The sequence below is a fragment of the Equus przewalskii genome, chromosome 1 (assembly GCF_037783145.1).
Source record: "Equus przewalskii isolate Varuska chromosome 1, EquPr2, whole genome shotgun sequence".
Taxonomy (NCBI): Eukaryota; Metazoa; Chordata; class Mammalia; order Perissodactyla; family Equidae; genus Equus; species Equus przewalskii.
In genome coordinates this window covers 164,905,339-164,919,966 of record NC_091831.1, presented here as the reverse complement: position 1 = coordinate 164,919,966, position 14,628 = coordinate 164,905,339, and the positions used below count along the sequence as shown (strand labels likewise).

The 14,628-nt window shown below is 32.7% G+C and overlaps 1 long non-coding RNA gene across 1 annotated transcript in view; it reads right to left on the bottom strand.

Moving 5' to 3' along the window:
• LOC139084680 (uncharacterized) overlaps positions 1–14,628 on the bottom strand; it is a 161,478-nt gene that overhangs the window by 53,796 nt on the left and 93,054 nt on the right. The window lies entirely within an intron of this gene.

The following is a 14,628-nucleotide window of genomic DNA, read 5'->3' as shown; positions in this document are numbered from 1 at the left end:
AATCACAAATCATGTACCTTTTTAAAGAAATGCTGATTCTTCTCTTCATAGTTACTTTGAATTTGGAAGAACTGTATATACAATTGCTCAGCAATTCAACCTCTTCAAGCTAAAACTTCATTTTATAATACATGCAATGCTGATAACCTTAGTAGCTAAGCTTTAATTTTTCTATTTTCTGCCTTTGTGATTTTAAGATTTGGCCTAAAACTTTCTTCAATGCTCCAGCATACCTATTATTTCAATATATTATTTTTCATGTTCTCTAACAGAAGCAGTCATTTATGCAGAAGTAATAAATTGTAAGTATTCTTACTGGCTGTTTACAAGGAATTATTGGGAATGCAACTGGGAAATTGTATTCTTTGAGTCAAAAATACAGGCTTTCCTAACTATTGCCATGGCAATAGGTGTTTATTTTCAAATGAGTGTAACATATTATTTCTTGAAAACAGGTATACGATATCAATTAAATATTGTGTGCAAAAATGTTTGTACATGTTTGTATAATCAAGGAAACATATACAATTATATAAATCAGATTAACAGTGACTGTATTAGAAAGGCGGGTTTGGAGGTGGAGGGTGGGTGAGTCGGAAGTGGGATGAGAAGAACAACTGCTGGATTTTTCTTCAGAACATTCCATGTCTTGAATTGCTAAAAAAGTATGCATTAATTTTATAATATCAAGTTATGGAATTAAATTCAATGTTGCTATTTTAAAGCACTGGAAAAACAGGAGAATTTAAGGAGAAATACAATCAAATATCTTAGCATTTTGTGCTTGAAACATAATTCCCATCTATATATTTTTATTATTGTTGTAAAAGTCAGTTTGCTCTCAATAAAATCAACGTTAAAGATACAATATTCAACCAAAGCACCTCTATGACTTAGAATTTTGGAAAAGGAACGTGTTTCTACATTTCTACATAATCTTCCTAGAGGATAGGTGACATTTCTGTAAACATGAAGATGCAGAAGACACAAAATCTGCAGAATGTTTCATTTTGAGTTTCAAATTAATAGTCAAATAACAAAGATGTTTGTTTTTAAAACTTTGCAGTATACCATTGTACTTAGCCTTTTATGAGTTCCTAGATTCCACTGTATAATTTCTCATTGTACTATTAATCATATATATTTCTTTATATGTTATTGAATATTCTATAATTTTGTATATTATAATTACTATAGCAAAATTACTGTATGATTCTACGTCTTCTTTTTCAATTCAATTTTATCCTTCCTTTGGAATATAAAATTTAGAATATGTTTATGATAAAATGTCACATTTTAATTAACTGTACTTAAATTTTAACTGATTCTATATGGAGAAACAACAGACATCTCATCTTCAATCTTTACTTGACTAAACGTTTATTTTTTGCAATCTTTATTTCTGAACATTCACAAAGTTTACTTTGATTGTTTTACACTTCTCAATTTTTCCGTTCACATTTTCAAAGTCTTCTAATTAGGCTCAGGGAGTGTGTGAACATTAAATTTCACTTACGTATATTTTATTTTGCGTTATTCTAAAAAGATTAGGTTTGAATTATGACCCTTTGGAACACTTGATCCACATCTTATTAGTCACCCTTGTCTTTTGAAATAAAGATTACTTTACTAAAAGTCTATATAAAATAATCTAGGGAAACATTTTGTACTATAATACAAAATGACTACCAAAGGCAGAACACTTGAAATCTGCAAAGTGAAGCAAATAAAGTTAAAAGAGAATACCTATCCTTGAGAAATAAGTCCAGGAACGCCCTGTTGTTTCCTCTTGATATTCATTAAAACCATAATACACTTGTTAAAGAACACAGAACTTTAAATCTCTTGAAGACTCTAGCATATCCTCAATTTGTTTTCATATTTCTTGATGTTAAATCATAAAAGATACAGCAGTAGAGGGGCTGGCCTGGTGGCACACCAGTTAAGTGCACACGTTCCGCTTCTTGGTGGACCAGGGTTCGCAGATTCGGATCCTGGGTGTGGGCATGGCACCACTTGGCAAAAGCCATGCTGTGGTAGGAGTCCCACATATAAAGTAGAGGAAGATGAGCATGAATGTTAGCTCAGGGCCAGTCTTCCTCAGCAAAAAAATGAGGAGGATTGGCAGTAGTTAGCTCAGGGCTAATCTTCCTCAAAAACAAAATAAAAGATACAGCAGTAGACTAGTTACTGATTGGTTATCTTACAATTACAAGCCTGATTAAAAGCTTGAAATTAAAATAAGAATTTTGATTGTCCTACCATTTATTAATACCCAGATGTATTTCTTATTGAGTCACTACTATTTAGCATTCATAACATAACAAGATCTGAGTTAGGTACTGAAGTCATGGTTGTAAATGAGTAATAAACTGCTCCCTTCTACACACAAATAATAAAAGACAAACTCAAATATCCTGGTGGAGAAAGTCTAAAACATTCCAGAAGCTGGAACTCTCATCATTAGAATTTTGTCAGTTAGTTTGATGGTTATACGAGCATTGACTCCAAATTATCCTAGAAAATGTTTAAGAAAAGTTATATGACAAGGTAAGGCTGCCACAGTTATGGCCTGACTTTGAGAATGTCAATATTAGTTAATACATGATTATATATTACACTATATATATTGAAACCAGCCCCAAATTTTTAAACTTGCCTTTAATGACAACTGTTTTCCATGCATTGTAGTTGTTTTAATTGTACAAATTGGAAAGAGAAACGGGTGAACAAAACATAATAAGTACATACTTTGTCCTGACAACAAAAGTCAACAGCGAGAAGGGAACATCAAAAATCTCTTTCTTCTTTCTTATCCTTAACGGTGTTTCAAGGTCAAGATGAGTTTTTACGGATTAAGGTATTCCTGGGAGTCTCAATGATGGTAGAGAAAATTCTACTGGTTTTCTGATTTCTCTGGTTTTGTGTTTTTGTTGGTTTTTTTTGGAGGAAATCAGAAGAGTGGCAGAGTAAGAAAAGGATAGTTCTTGCACAGCACTTACATGCTCAAAATATCATCAGTTACAAAGGGGTAAATTTTCTTCCCATACACAAAGTGACAGACAACAAATTGAAGAAAAAGATTGTTTAAAAAACACAAATACACAAATACATGTTTATTACATTTATAAATCAAGAAAGAAATAGGTGAAAGAAAGATATTTAGAATAAGACTTAGAATTAAAATTAAATACTAGACAGAATTTTAACAGCATTATACTATATAAAGAACAACCATTTGTGGGAAATAATAATATAAGAAGTGATGTTTTATTTATGCCCTAACGCAGCAAGAAAATGGTGAGAAGTAAGACTATAGAAAAAAATTATTGCATATATATCCTATACTTTAGAGTAACATAAAATACAGAAATCATTATGCCAGAGGTATTTTAAGTAAAATCAGAATACACAACTGGCAAAGTCAAAATTCTCAAAGAAGTAAATTATGAAGCTAGATGAGAAATTAGAGTAAAGCAATAGGACCAGATCGTGTTTATCAGAAAATCCCGAGAACTAAAATGTGAGTTAGTGGAGACACTGAGAAAGACATATAATGAATAGTTAAAAATATCAGTATTTATGAAAGATTAGAAAGTAATACATTGTCTAGTCTTTGGAAAGTATTAAAGTTACTCTCCTTGAAGTTCTGAAAAAAAAATTCATTCTTTTTGAAGATAGATGCCATGTTCCTTTTCCCGATGTTGACAGAAGTTTTAATATGTTTTCTCATTCATCCACATCTTGGACGAACATTTACTGAGCACATTTTATATTTCAGAAAAAGATAATGCCCTGTACTGGTACAACTAGAGTGGATGAATAATGAGGACCACTAAAATACTCACAATCTATGAGTGAATATTGATATATAACAGACTATTTACAATAATGGTTATTAAGTGCTATAATATGGATTGCCATAGATATGATTACCAAGGTGAAACAATTTTTTTTATTAAAATGGCAGAGAAAATAATAATTACAGAATTACACTCTTTACTTTCTACTAGAATTGTACATTATATAAGTTCAACTAAATTTCTGACAGAAAAGAATAAAATCTTAAACAAGTAGTCTAATTATCAATGGCTTGAAAAGGAATATTGTAATTAACAAATGCATGAAGATCAGAATGTTTTTCAAGAGTTCATTTTGGGTAAAATGACCTATGTGCATCTCTTATTTTAAGGTTATCTGCCTAGTACCCTCAATTAACACCAGCACGACCAGAAGCTAGAAAAAACAATTTCTAAGCAGAAACCATCCAGTAACCAAACAGGAAACACATCACAAAATCTGTTCACTAGACCTCTGCTTGTTGCATATTGGCCACAGAAGAAGAATGATGTGAAATATGAGCATGTCTCAAGAGTCTGAATGGTGAGTTAAACCAGCACATTAAAAGTGAATACTAACGTTCCTAAATAGAAGTGAATACTGAGCAGCCAGCCAAAAAATGTAGGTAAGGACTTCACATTTGAGCAAGAGAAACAACCAAGGGAATAGCCGGGTATTACAAAAGGCGGGCAAAAGACCAACCAGGGGAGGTCCTAGCACAACAATTAGAGTATATTTACTCATACATTCAAATATTTATTGAGGAAATACTCTATGAAAGACACTGTGTATACTATTAGTATGAAAATACTTATATTTTAGTCCTTTCTTGTTGTGGAAGATACCTGTTGAATAGAGCTTTGTGACAGGAATATTCAGTGTTTCCCTTGACTATCCTTCTCTGGTTTGACCTGTTACATTTTTAGAAATTCCAAACCAAGAGTAGGTTTAGTTCCTTTTGGTAAGTGGCCCAGGCTAGCATTTTAGCTCCCTGTGTGTGTGTGCACATTTTGGAAAGGGGTCCAACATCGTTATTGGAAAAGGAAATAGAGATACAAATAAATCTAACTTTTCTGAATTCCTGAGGTTAAGACTCTCTAAATCTTCTTTCAATACTTGAGATTTTTATTCAATGCCCTCATAGAATTTGTAGATATCTTTATACAATTTCTCCTCATCTAAATTTGTAATAGCATCATTATGCAAATTATCGCATGCCATTTTCTTTTAAGTGATGATGCTCTAAAGGGTGTGTTATATCAACTATGTTTGGCTATAAAAAATGCTTATTGAATAAGTAAAACAATGAGCCAGCAGTGTAGCATCCAATACTAGTAACATTTATGAAAATCCTATGCCCTTATTTGGGCAGGGCAGGAGCCAGGATTTTTAGGATAAACTAGTGGAATACACTAACCAGCTTAGGAGCATGGCATATGGATATAGTTGGCACCTAGTGCAAATTTTCAGATTATATCCTTTACAGTCAAGTCTATTCAATAGTGAATAATACTGGAACCAAGAATCCAAGAGGAAAAGTTATCCAGATGTTTTATTCTATTAATAGGTAAGGTAAACAGTGAAGCATCTGGTGCTGAGTTTGGCACAGTAGAAAAATAACTGCCAGAATACATGGTGAATTTAAAGATACGAAGAAGTCACAGTTCATCATTGATAATGTCAAGGTTAGTGACTGTGAAATGTCTCTCTTTAAAAAAGCAATTTTGTTCCATGTTACTTGTTTTAATTAATTAAAGTGCATTTATTTATCTACCTATCTCTTTCTATCTCTCCATTTATCTATCTATGAAGTTCAGGAGAACTAAGACATTCTTATAATTAGAAATAAACCCAAACACCTCATCACAGTTCAGGAGACTTCTGAAAATATGGTCCCTCCTACCCCTCTAATTTCATCTCCTGCTAAGATTTCCTTCCCTCATTTTGTTCCAGCTACAATGAACAAAAAACCTCTTTTTATTCTTTATCCAGATAAAGCCATTTTTATTCCACTAGCATGTCCAAGTGTTCCCTTTGCCTGGAGCATTTTTCCCCCCGGTCTTCACATGGCTGGACCCATCTCATTAATCAGTTGTCAGTTCAAATGTCATCTCCTCAAAGAAGCCTGGCCGATACCCTATTAAAGGTAACTTTCCCTTCCCTCTCTCCCTATCCAATTACCCTCTCTTGTATCTTTCACAGTACTCATCACTCTCTGAAATGATCTTATTTATGCATCTGCTTATGTACCTTTTATCTCTTTCTTCCAAGAAGACAGGCAGATTGTTTTGGTGGTTGTTGTTTCCATATGTAGCTACACTCAGCATAACCACGTCCTGCACATAATAGATGCTCAAAAACTAGTTGTTGAATAAGTAATAATTGTAATAAATAAATAATGATATTTGCTTCTTTATATGCATGTATTCTCAGATGGTGCACTATTCATTTGATCTTTGTAGGTTTATGTTCTATAGAATTTTCTATGCAGATTGGAATCTTTTCATTACAAGGCATACCTGGGAAATCAATGAGCTGATGCCTTGGATGTAAAAATTAATGCCTTATCAAACCAAAATTATAGATCCTAATGTCCCAGAGTAATATAAATTAAGACAATTTTTTTTAGCTGACAGATTGTTATAAAAGTTGAATGACCTATGGCTTAAGAAATATGATAGGAATGAGAATATATCTGGATCTAATACTCCCTCAGTTGGATAAACTTTCTTAAGATTTAATAAATGATTATCTCCTATTACATCTGCCTTTTCCAAACATAAGAAACACCTCTATATGGAGAGAAAGTTCCAGAATAAAAAAAGTACATTAATTCATCCTTTGTAAGACCCTCTACCATCTTCTCTTTGTGGGGTTTTATGATCTTCAGTTTCCAACAGTTTTATGGAAGAATCTGGGCTTTCATATACACTGCGGCACTCGGGTTCTTTCCCTATGTTCAGTGAAATCAAGTCAGAAATTTTATATATATACAGCACCCATAAGAGCACTGTAAGAGGGAGAGCATCATCATGATTTGACAAAGGAGTAAACAGGGCTGGGAAAGGTTACATAACTTGCTCAATGTCATAGCTATTATGTAGAGAAGCTAGGGTCTCATTCCAAAATACTGCTCTACTGACACTAGGAGGCATTCACTGAAGAATGATCAGTGTTATATCATGAGTAATTTGAACAGGAGATAAAACTTTACCAGTATATTATTTCTCTAATTCATGAGGAGACACGTATCACTGTCCTTTTCGAAGTTAGATGTGGTTATGTGAACAATGAAATGTGGCTAAGTGACCAAATATCACTTTAGAAGTGAAGAATTTAATTTTCTATTTTTAGCAATCAAGTTCCCTCATCCCATGCCATGTTGACAAAAGATGTCACATATTCTAAAGAATGCACCCATGGAATAGTGGAGCCTCTACTAACCTAAGTATCTGTATTATCCCATGGAGACTTTCATAGAGAATTGGAAAGGCTTGAAGAAGATTGTGGGTGAGTAATAAACCTTGTTTGTCTTAAGCCACTAAGAATTTCAGGTCATTTGTGAAGCATATGTCCTAGCCTATCCTGACTAATCAAACTTGAATATGATGCAGAACTTAAAAACTTCCTAACAATTCTATAATTAATGATCACTCATTCATTAAACAACAGTAAACTTTTTTCAGCTTTATTGAGGTGTAATTGGCAAAGAAAACTGTAAGATATTTAAAGTATACAATGTGATGATTTGATATATGTATATACCATGAAAGGATTCTCCTCTCATCAAGTGCTTTAGACATATTAATTCATTTACTTCTCATAACCAACCCATTAGTATCTTAGTTCCTTTGGGCTGCTATAACAAAATACCACCAACTGGGAGCTTATAAACAACAAAAGTTTATTGCCTACAGTTCTGGAGGCTGAGAAATTCAAGATCAAGACACCAGCATGGTCACCTTCTGGCGACGGCCCTCTTCCTGGTTCATAGCTGATGCCTTCTTGCTGTGTCCTTACATGGGGGAAGGGGCAGAGGATCATACTGGAGCTTCTTTTATAAGACACTAATCCCATTCATGAGGATTCTACTCTCACGACCTAAGCATCTCCCAAAAGTCCTACCGCCTACTGCTAGCATCTTTGGGGGTCAGGATTTCAATATACGAATTTTTAGGGGGACACAAACATTCAAAAAATAGCAATTAGATACCATTGTTACATCCTTCTTATAAATAACAAAGCTGAGATGCAGAGATATTAAGTAAACTACTGAAAGTCAAACAGTTGGTAAGTTGCAGATCAGAGATTTGAACAAGGGAAGTCTAGGCCAGGGTTTAAGCTTTCAACCAGAGTAGTTCTGGGAATAGATTGGCAGTGGCTGAGGTAAGAGTGCAATAACTCAGCACAGATGAAGTAGTCAGTGGTTGGAATGGATTTAGAAGAAGTAGCCATAATAATCCCTTAAGAGATAGTCTTTGGATATTGACAGTTCATTGCCAACTTTTAAGGCTCATTCTACAGGAAACTCATGGCCGTCTCAGGAAAAAAGGAAGAAATATGTAGACGGTTATTTTTCTTTTCTTCAGTTATCATGTGAGTTTATCAGGAAACGACAAAGAGCTTTTAAGTCCAGGGCCAAACATAAGTGAGTTCCTTTAATCACCTACAGTTGCTACTCTATATACCATTAATTGATATCTGGGTTGAGAGTCTTACTAAATCTCTTAGGAATTGTTAACTATGTACAGGAGTCACACATTTAAATAGTACATCTTTAAGGGCTGCATATGATCTAAAACATAACATTTTTGTCAAAGCTGATCCTTTGATCCGAAGAAAGAAGAGTATTTGGATGATTATCCACACCACAATTCTTAAGTGATTGATTCGTTGCATAAAGTAGTTACAATGCATTTTAATGCTTTGCAAATGTAAAATGTGAGCCATACCATCAAGTAGTTGTATCTTAAAATACAAGCTCTAGTGTATTTATCGAAACTATAGTGTATTACAATTTTTAACAGCATAAAATGCAAAAAGCTTACTAAATATCATTTATATTGCTGAGTTACTTAATAAATGATTATTGCATTAGAGTATGTTTGAGAATAATGTTACCTTACATGCTCTTAGTTTAATGAGAAAATAATTATAAAATCATACCAATATTTTGAAAATGTATATCAATCTTGGCTTATATGGTAAACTTAAATATTTATGGTGACTAAAAAATCCATATTCATATACTTACATGAATATTATACAAGAGCTGATAAGATCATTCTTTATTTCTTAACAAAATATCTATATCTTTAACATGAGAAGGCAAATTCATATTGGATTATCTCCATAGAAAAACGAAGTATTATGGGAATACAAAAACAACTGTTAGGCAAAAAGAAAAAAAAATCAAAGATAGTAATTTACAAGTCTCATTATGATTAATAGAACTACCATATCCTCAAATGCAGTCCTAGATAAAATATTACATATATTTAGATGTACTTGATAATTATTTATCTTCCTCCACTTTTATAACTGAAACTAAGCATTTTCTTAAATTGTCTAATTGTCTTCTACCGGAGGTTATTCATTAGAACATAAATCTAAACCATGTATTTAATGTGATTTACATTGTATTGTCATAACACAACTGGTTTTTTTCCTACGGGGAAAAAATTTAATTTATGAACACTGAATTGTACTTTTGAATCATAGTCAGAATACTGTTTATCCTAAAACATTTATTTTCTATTGCTTTAATACTGCCTTATCAGCAATTCTTAGAATAAATTAAATAGTGGCAATATAAGCAGTGAATAATGCTCCATTGAACAGGGTATGATTTTCATAATAGAAAGAAAATAAGTAGTGCTTACTATATACTATTTTTCATGACTACAGTTTCAAAGGAGATACAATTAAAGCAAGGTATCCCGACTATCTACATTCCAGTTAGAATAAACAGTAGGTACTTATTACACCTATTTAGGCTGGAAAAAAGGGACAATTCAGGATTCTAATACAAGTGACTCAGGTTAGTATGATGGTAAAAAGTTTTACAGTTATCAAGGTCCTGTACCAATGCAGCTACTCAAAATACGTGAAAATTTGTAGTTATTTTATTCCAATCTGAGACAAATTTCTAAAAGAGGAAGAACACTCAGTAACCTTTCCCCTTTGCCATCTTCTTTTGCAGAGAAAATACCAATGAACAAAATTCACTGTGAGTTCTACTTCATTTCATGAATTATGTACATACCAGAATTTCACACTGAGATTTTAAAACTGATCTGAGCAAAATATCAATACAGCTCCACATACGATTTTGTGAAGTAGCTGATAATCAACCCAATCTCCCAATAGGAAATTCTTAATTTGGCTTATTTTTGCCTTCTGTTCATATTGTATAAGACTAAGGCTCAGGCTTAACATTTGGAACACTTTAGTTTTCTACTTGATACATGGAATTATTAGGGCTTCATTAATACCAAATTCTTCAGTCTAAATGTTTAAAATTTTAATATTCATGGTCTTGTATTAATTCCCTTACAGATAATATATGTAGCTAAATTTCAGACCTCACCCATGATATCATTCAATACCCCAAGGAGACAAATACACCAATGTTCTAGCAAATTTAGAGTCTAGAAGACAGAAATATAGCCACCAACTTTAGGTCTGCAATGGGTAAATACTAGTGAAACACTGCCATACCCTCTAGCTTTTCTATACTACTACCAGAGAAAAGAAAAGTAATCTTCCTTCACAGGCAAGGAGGATGCTGTTGTCACATATACTTATTACACATCTCCTCTATCTGTGAGTATTTTACTAGTTCTTCTCAATGAGGCTGTTCTAATATTTTATCTTAATTTGACTCTTTTTCCTACTTACTCTAGGACTAAAGTTTCAGTCCTAATCCAATCATTGGTCTTGCCAAAGTATGCCTTTTTGTTGCCATTATTATTTATTCAACATTTAACAATAAATATAAAAAAACTTACACATGGTAGGCACTACTTTAGATTTCAGAGATATGGTTATGAACAAGGGTCCAGTTAATCAGGAGTTTACATTCTACGGGTGTTGAGTAAATAAATAAGAAAGTAATTAAATATTAGATTATGATAAATATTATGTTGAAAATTAAATAGCCTAGGTATACAGAATTTTACTTTAAATGGATTGGCCAGGTGGAGGAAGTAACATGAAAGCTATAGTCACAAAAGTAAGGACACAGCCAAGCAAAGATCAAGGTAAAAGGCATTCCAGAAAAAGGCTATAGCTTATTCAAATGATTTTAAGGTACAAACTAGCTATGTATGCTTATGGAGTTAGAAAATGAAGAATAAAAAAAAACCTCAGTGAATCTGGGTACAGTAGTATAGTAAGAGAAAGAGTGTACAGAGCTTAGAAAAGTGCCAGTTATTTTCTTAAGTTTATTATTATTATCTCATTTATTTTTTGTGCAGAAGTGTGATTTATGTTTTTTAAGTATGAGCCTGTTGTGCTGAGAATAAATTGTAAAGAGTTGGGTAAGAGTGGAATCAGGAAGTCAATTAGGAAACTATTTCTCTGTTTTATGCAAGAGATAAATGGAATTTTGACTACATTGGTAGTGGTAGAGAAGAGAGAAATAGAAATAGGCTGGATTTAGGAAAACAAGGGAAATAAGGATAATGCCCATATTTTTGGTTGAAAGGGATTGTAAAATCAGTTACTGATTGAGAGAGATACATTTGAGAGAAGACTATAAGAAATCAAGAGTTCTCTTTAGAACATACTAAATTTGAGGTAAATATTAGACAACAAAATGACGTGGCCTAGTATATACTTGAGTATGTGAATCTGGAATTCCAGAGAGAAATTAAAGCCAAGATATAGATTTGGGAATCTCTCTCTCTTATTTGCTTTCTATCACTTTCCCTTATTCCTCACCTGGAGATGCACAACCGTGCCAATTTCCACTTTTAGCTTTGAAATAAATTGATCTGTTCAATGACTATATTCTATTCTTTGCCAACACTGTCTAAATCACGATAGTTTTGTAATTAGTTTTGATATCCAACAATGTAAGTCTTCTAGTTTTTGCCTTTTTAAAAACTACCTTTGCCATTTTGCTCCTTTGCACTTTCATACCAATTTTAGAATTAGCTCATCAATTTCTACAAAATCATTGTACTGGCATTGCATATGTTTTGTTATATTAATTCCTAGATACTTGATATATTTGATATCATTTAAAATGATAGATTTTACCAATATATACCTTAAAAGAAATTGCATATACCTAAACTACATTTTAGTTCCTAAGTCTATTACTAAAAGATGTTTAAAGAAAGCTTGTTAAAAAAAATAAATAAAAACTAAGACAGAACTTGAAACATGTAGCAAATAAATAAAAACTAAGACAGAACTTGAAACATGTAGCAAATAAATAAAAACTAAGACAGAACTTGAAACATGTAGCAAATAAATAAAAACTAAGACAGAACTTGAAGCATGCAGCAAAAGTATTCAGACACTGACAAAATTTTAATATTCTTGCCTCCCTTCTTTCAGTGAGCAGAACCCACTCTCAGGCTTAATTTGTGCGGTGCTAGAAGCTGGATATCCATCTACTTCAACTGAAAGTTTTAAAAAGTGTAGTCTCATTATAGACAATTTGGGAAATCCAAGAAAGCAGATAAAAATCCTTAGTCTCATCAATCAAAGACAGTAACATTTAACTGTATTTCTTCCTAATGTCAGTTTTTCTACTTAACTCTTAGTTTTCTTCTGATGTATTTTTATGTAGTTCTATCACTACTAAAGTATTTTTCAACTTAATGTATGAATATTCTAATTTACCTATTATACTTGAGAGTAAATACGTGAAAAATCTAACAGTACAAACTGATTCACTAGGAAATGACACAAAAATGTAAATCTCTCTCAATTTTACAGACGTGCCTGAGTGATCTGTCTAATCTCAACTCACAGTCGTAATGTGTACGTATGACACTTCACTCAAATCATCCTTAAATCCCCTTATTTCTAGATATCCTTTTCATTACTCATGACTATGTGAAGGCATTCATCTTCATGTTAAGCAGGTACAATATATTATCTAGAGAATAGAAAAGATAAACATTAAACTTTTTGAATGTCAAAAAGTGTCAAATCAAGAACCAAAGTTTAGAATCTAGAAGTATAAGAAATTAGGTAGTTAATTGGAAAGAGTGTCCTCAGGAGAAAAGAAAGGTTTGGCAGTGCCATTTCAAACTTTTGCCTACATTCCAACCACCCTGCCACTGGCTGATTGCCTTAATGCCTGTCATCTGGTTTTGATCTCTTTCCCCATTAGTGAACAGAGTAGATCAAAATCAGGCAACATTCCATCTGGAACTTATTGGGTCAGTTTATTTGATGTGGAGATAGTATGGTGGTAAAGACTTGGCAATAATATTGACACAATATGAGAAGTTTTACATCTTTGATTGGACTTCAGCCATTCCAGCAACAACCTACACTGCTGTGTTATAAATTTTGGATGCAGCTATCTTAACAGAAGGTTAACTGAGATTATGAAGAGACAACTGTTTGGCTCATTATAAAGTCAGATGTGTTCTTTGGCATTTGAGTGGACAGCAGAGACTTTGACATTAACACATGGCTCATTAGGAATGAATTTGAGCTTGGCCTTTTGCTGCTCTTAAAACAAAAGACCTAATACAGAGAAGCAACCCCTTGAAAATACCGATACAATCTCTTAAACATACATAGCTGTAATTTAAAATGAAGGCACCACTCCTCCAGGCATTTGCCATTAAGAGCACAGTGCGTGTCTTAAAATTGTGAAGAAAACAATGAAACAGCACAAGATCATGTTCCTTTTATCTTTCTTGTTCCTAGTGACAAATACACTGACTTTTCCTGTTTCTTCTAACTGTTTGTCATGTTCTAGAATAGGCCGTCTTGTAGTTTCACAATAGGGTCATGTCTACAGCATTACATAGTAGTTAACAGTCAGTACCACTTTTATGATAAATTTGATTTTGCAACTCAGCTGATTCAATTTGCACCAAGCTGAAACTTGAAACATAAAACACTTTACTACCTTGAATCTACAAACAGAATACTCTTTGATGTTAAGGCAGCTTAACAACGTGTATTGGAAGCAGTATGTGCACTATTAGCACAAATTCTTTATTTAATTTACAGTGTTTATCAGCTTTGCATTTCTTCTAACTTGCATCATTTTTGTTACTTCAAATACTTCTAACTTTCTATAATAAAATACAAAGAGTTCATTCTAAAATAATGTGAATATCATTTTCATTTAATTTTGAACAAATTTACGTTATAATTTGTTTTGCTACTCTGAGAATTTAAGACTCTAAACAAATAAATGCTGCTTTCATAATTTATATAAATCAAAATACATCCACCAAGTCAAATGAGAGAAGTATGTCTGCCACTCCTGTCAGTTATGATGAAAATTACAAATTCTTTATACTTTGAGAGATGTTTATAGAAGCAAGTGTGATGCTCATGGAAAGAGCACATCCATCAAATATTTCATGGACAACATGACATGACTAAAAGCTTCAGAACTTGAGTAATGCTGAAATGCACAAAATGGGTTCACATATTTTTAAACCTTGAAGATTTAAAATGATAAAAAGTAGTACAAAGAGTCCATAAAACAGATAGACAAAATAACAGATAAAATGAATCTCTCTAAGCAAAGAAGTTTGTTCTGAGACTGAACCAGCATCCACAATTCCCTCTTCTGTTGTT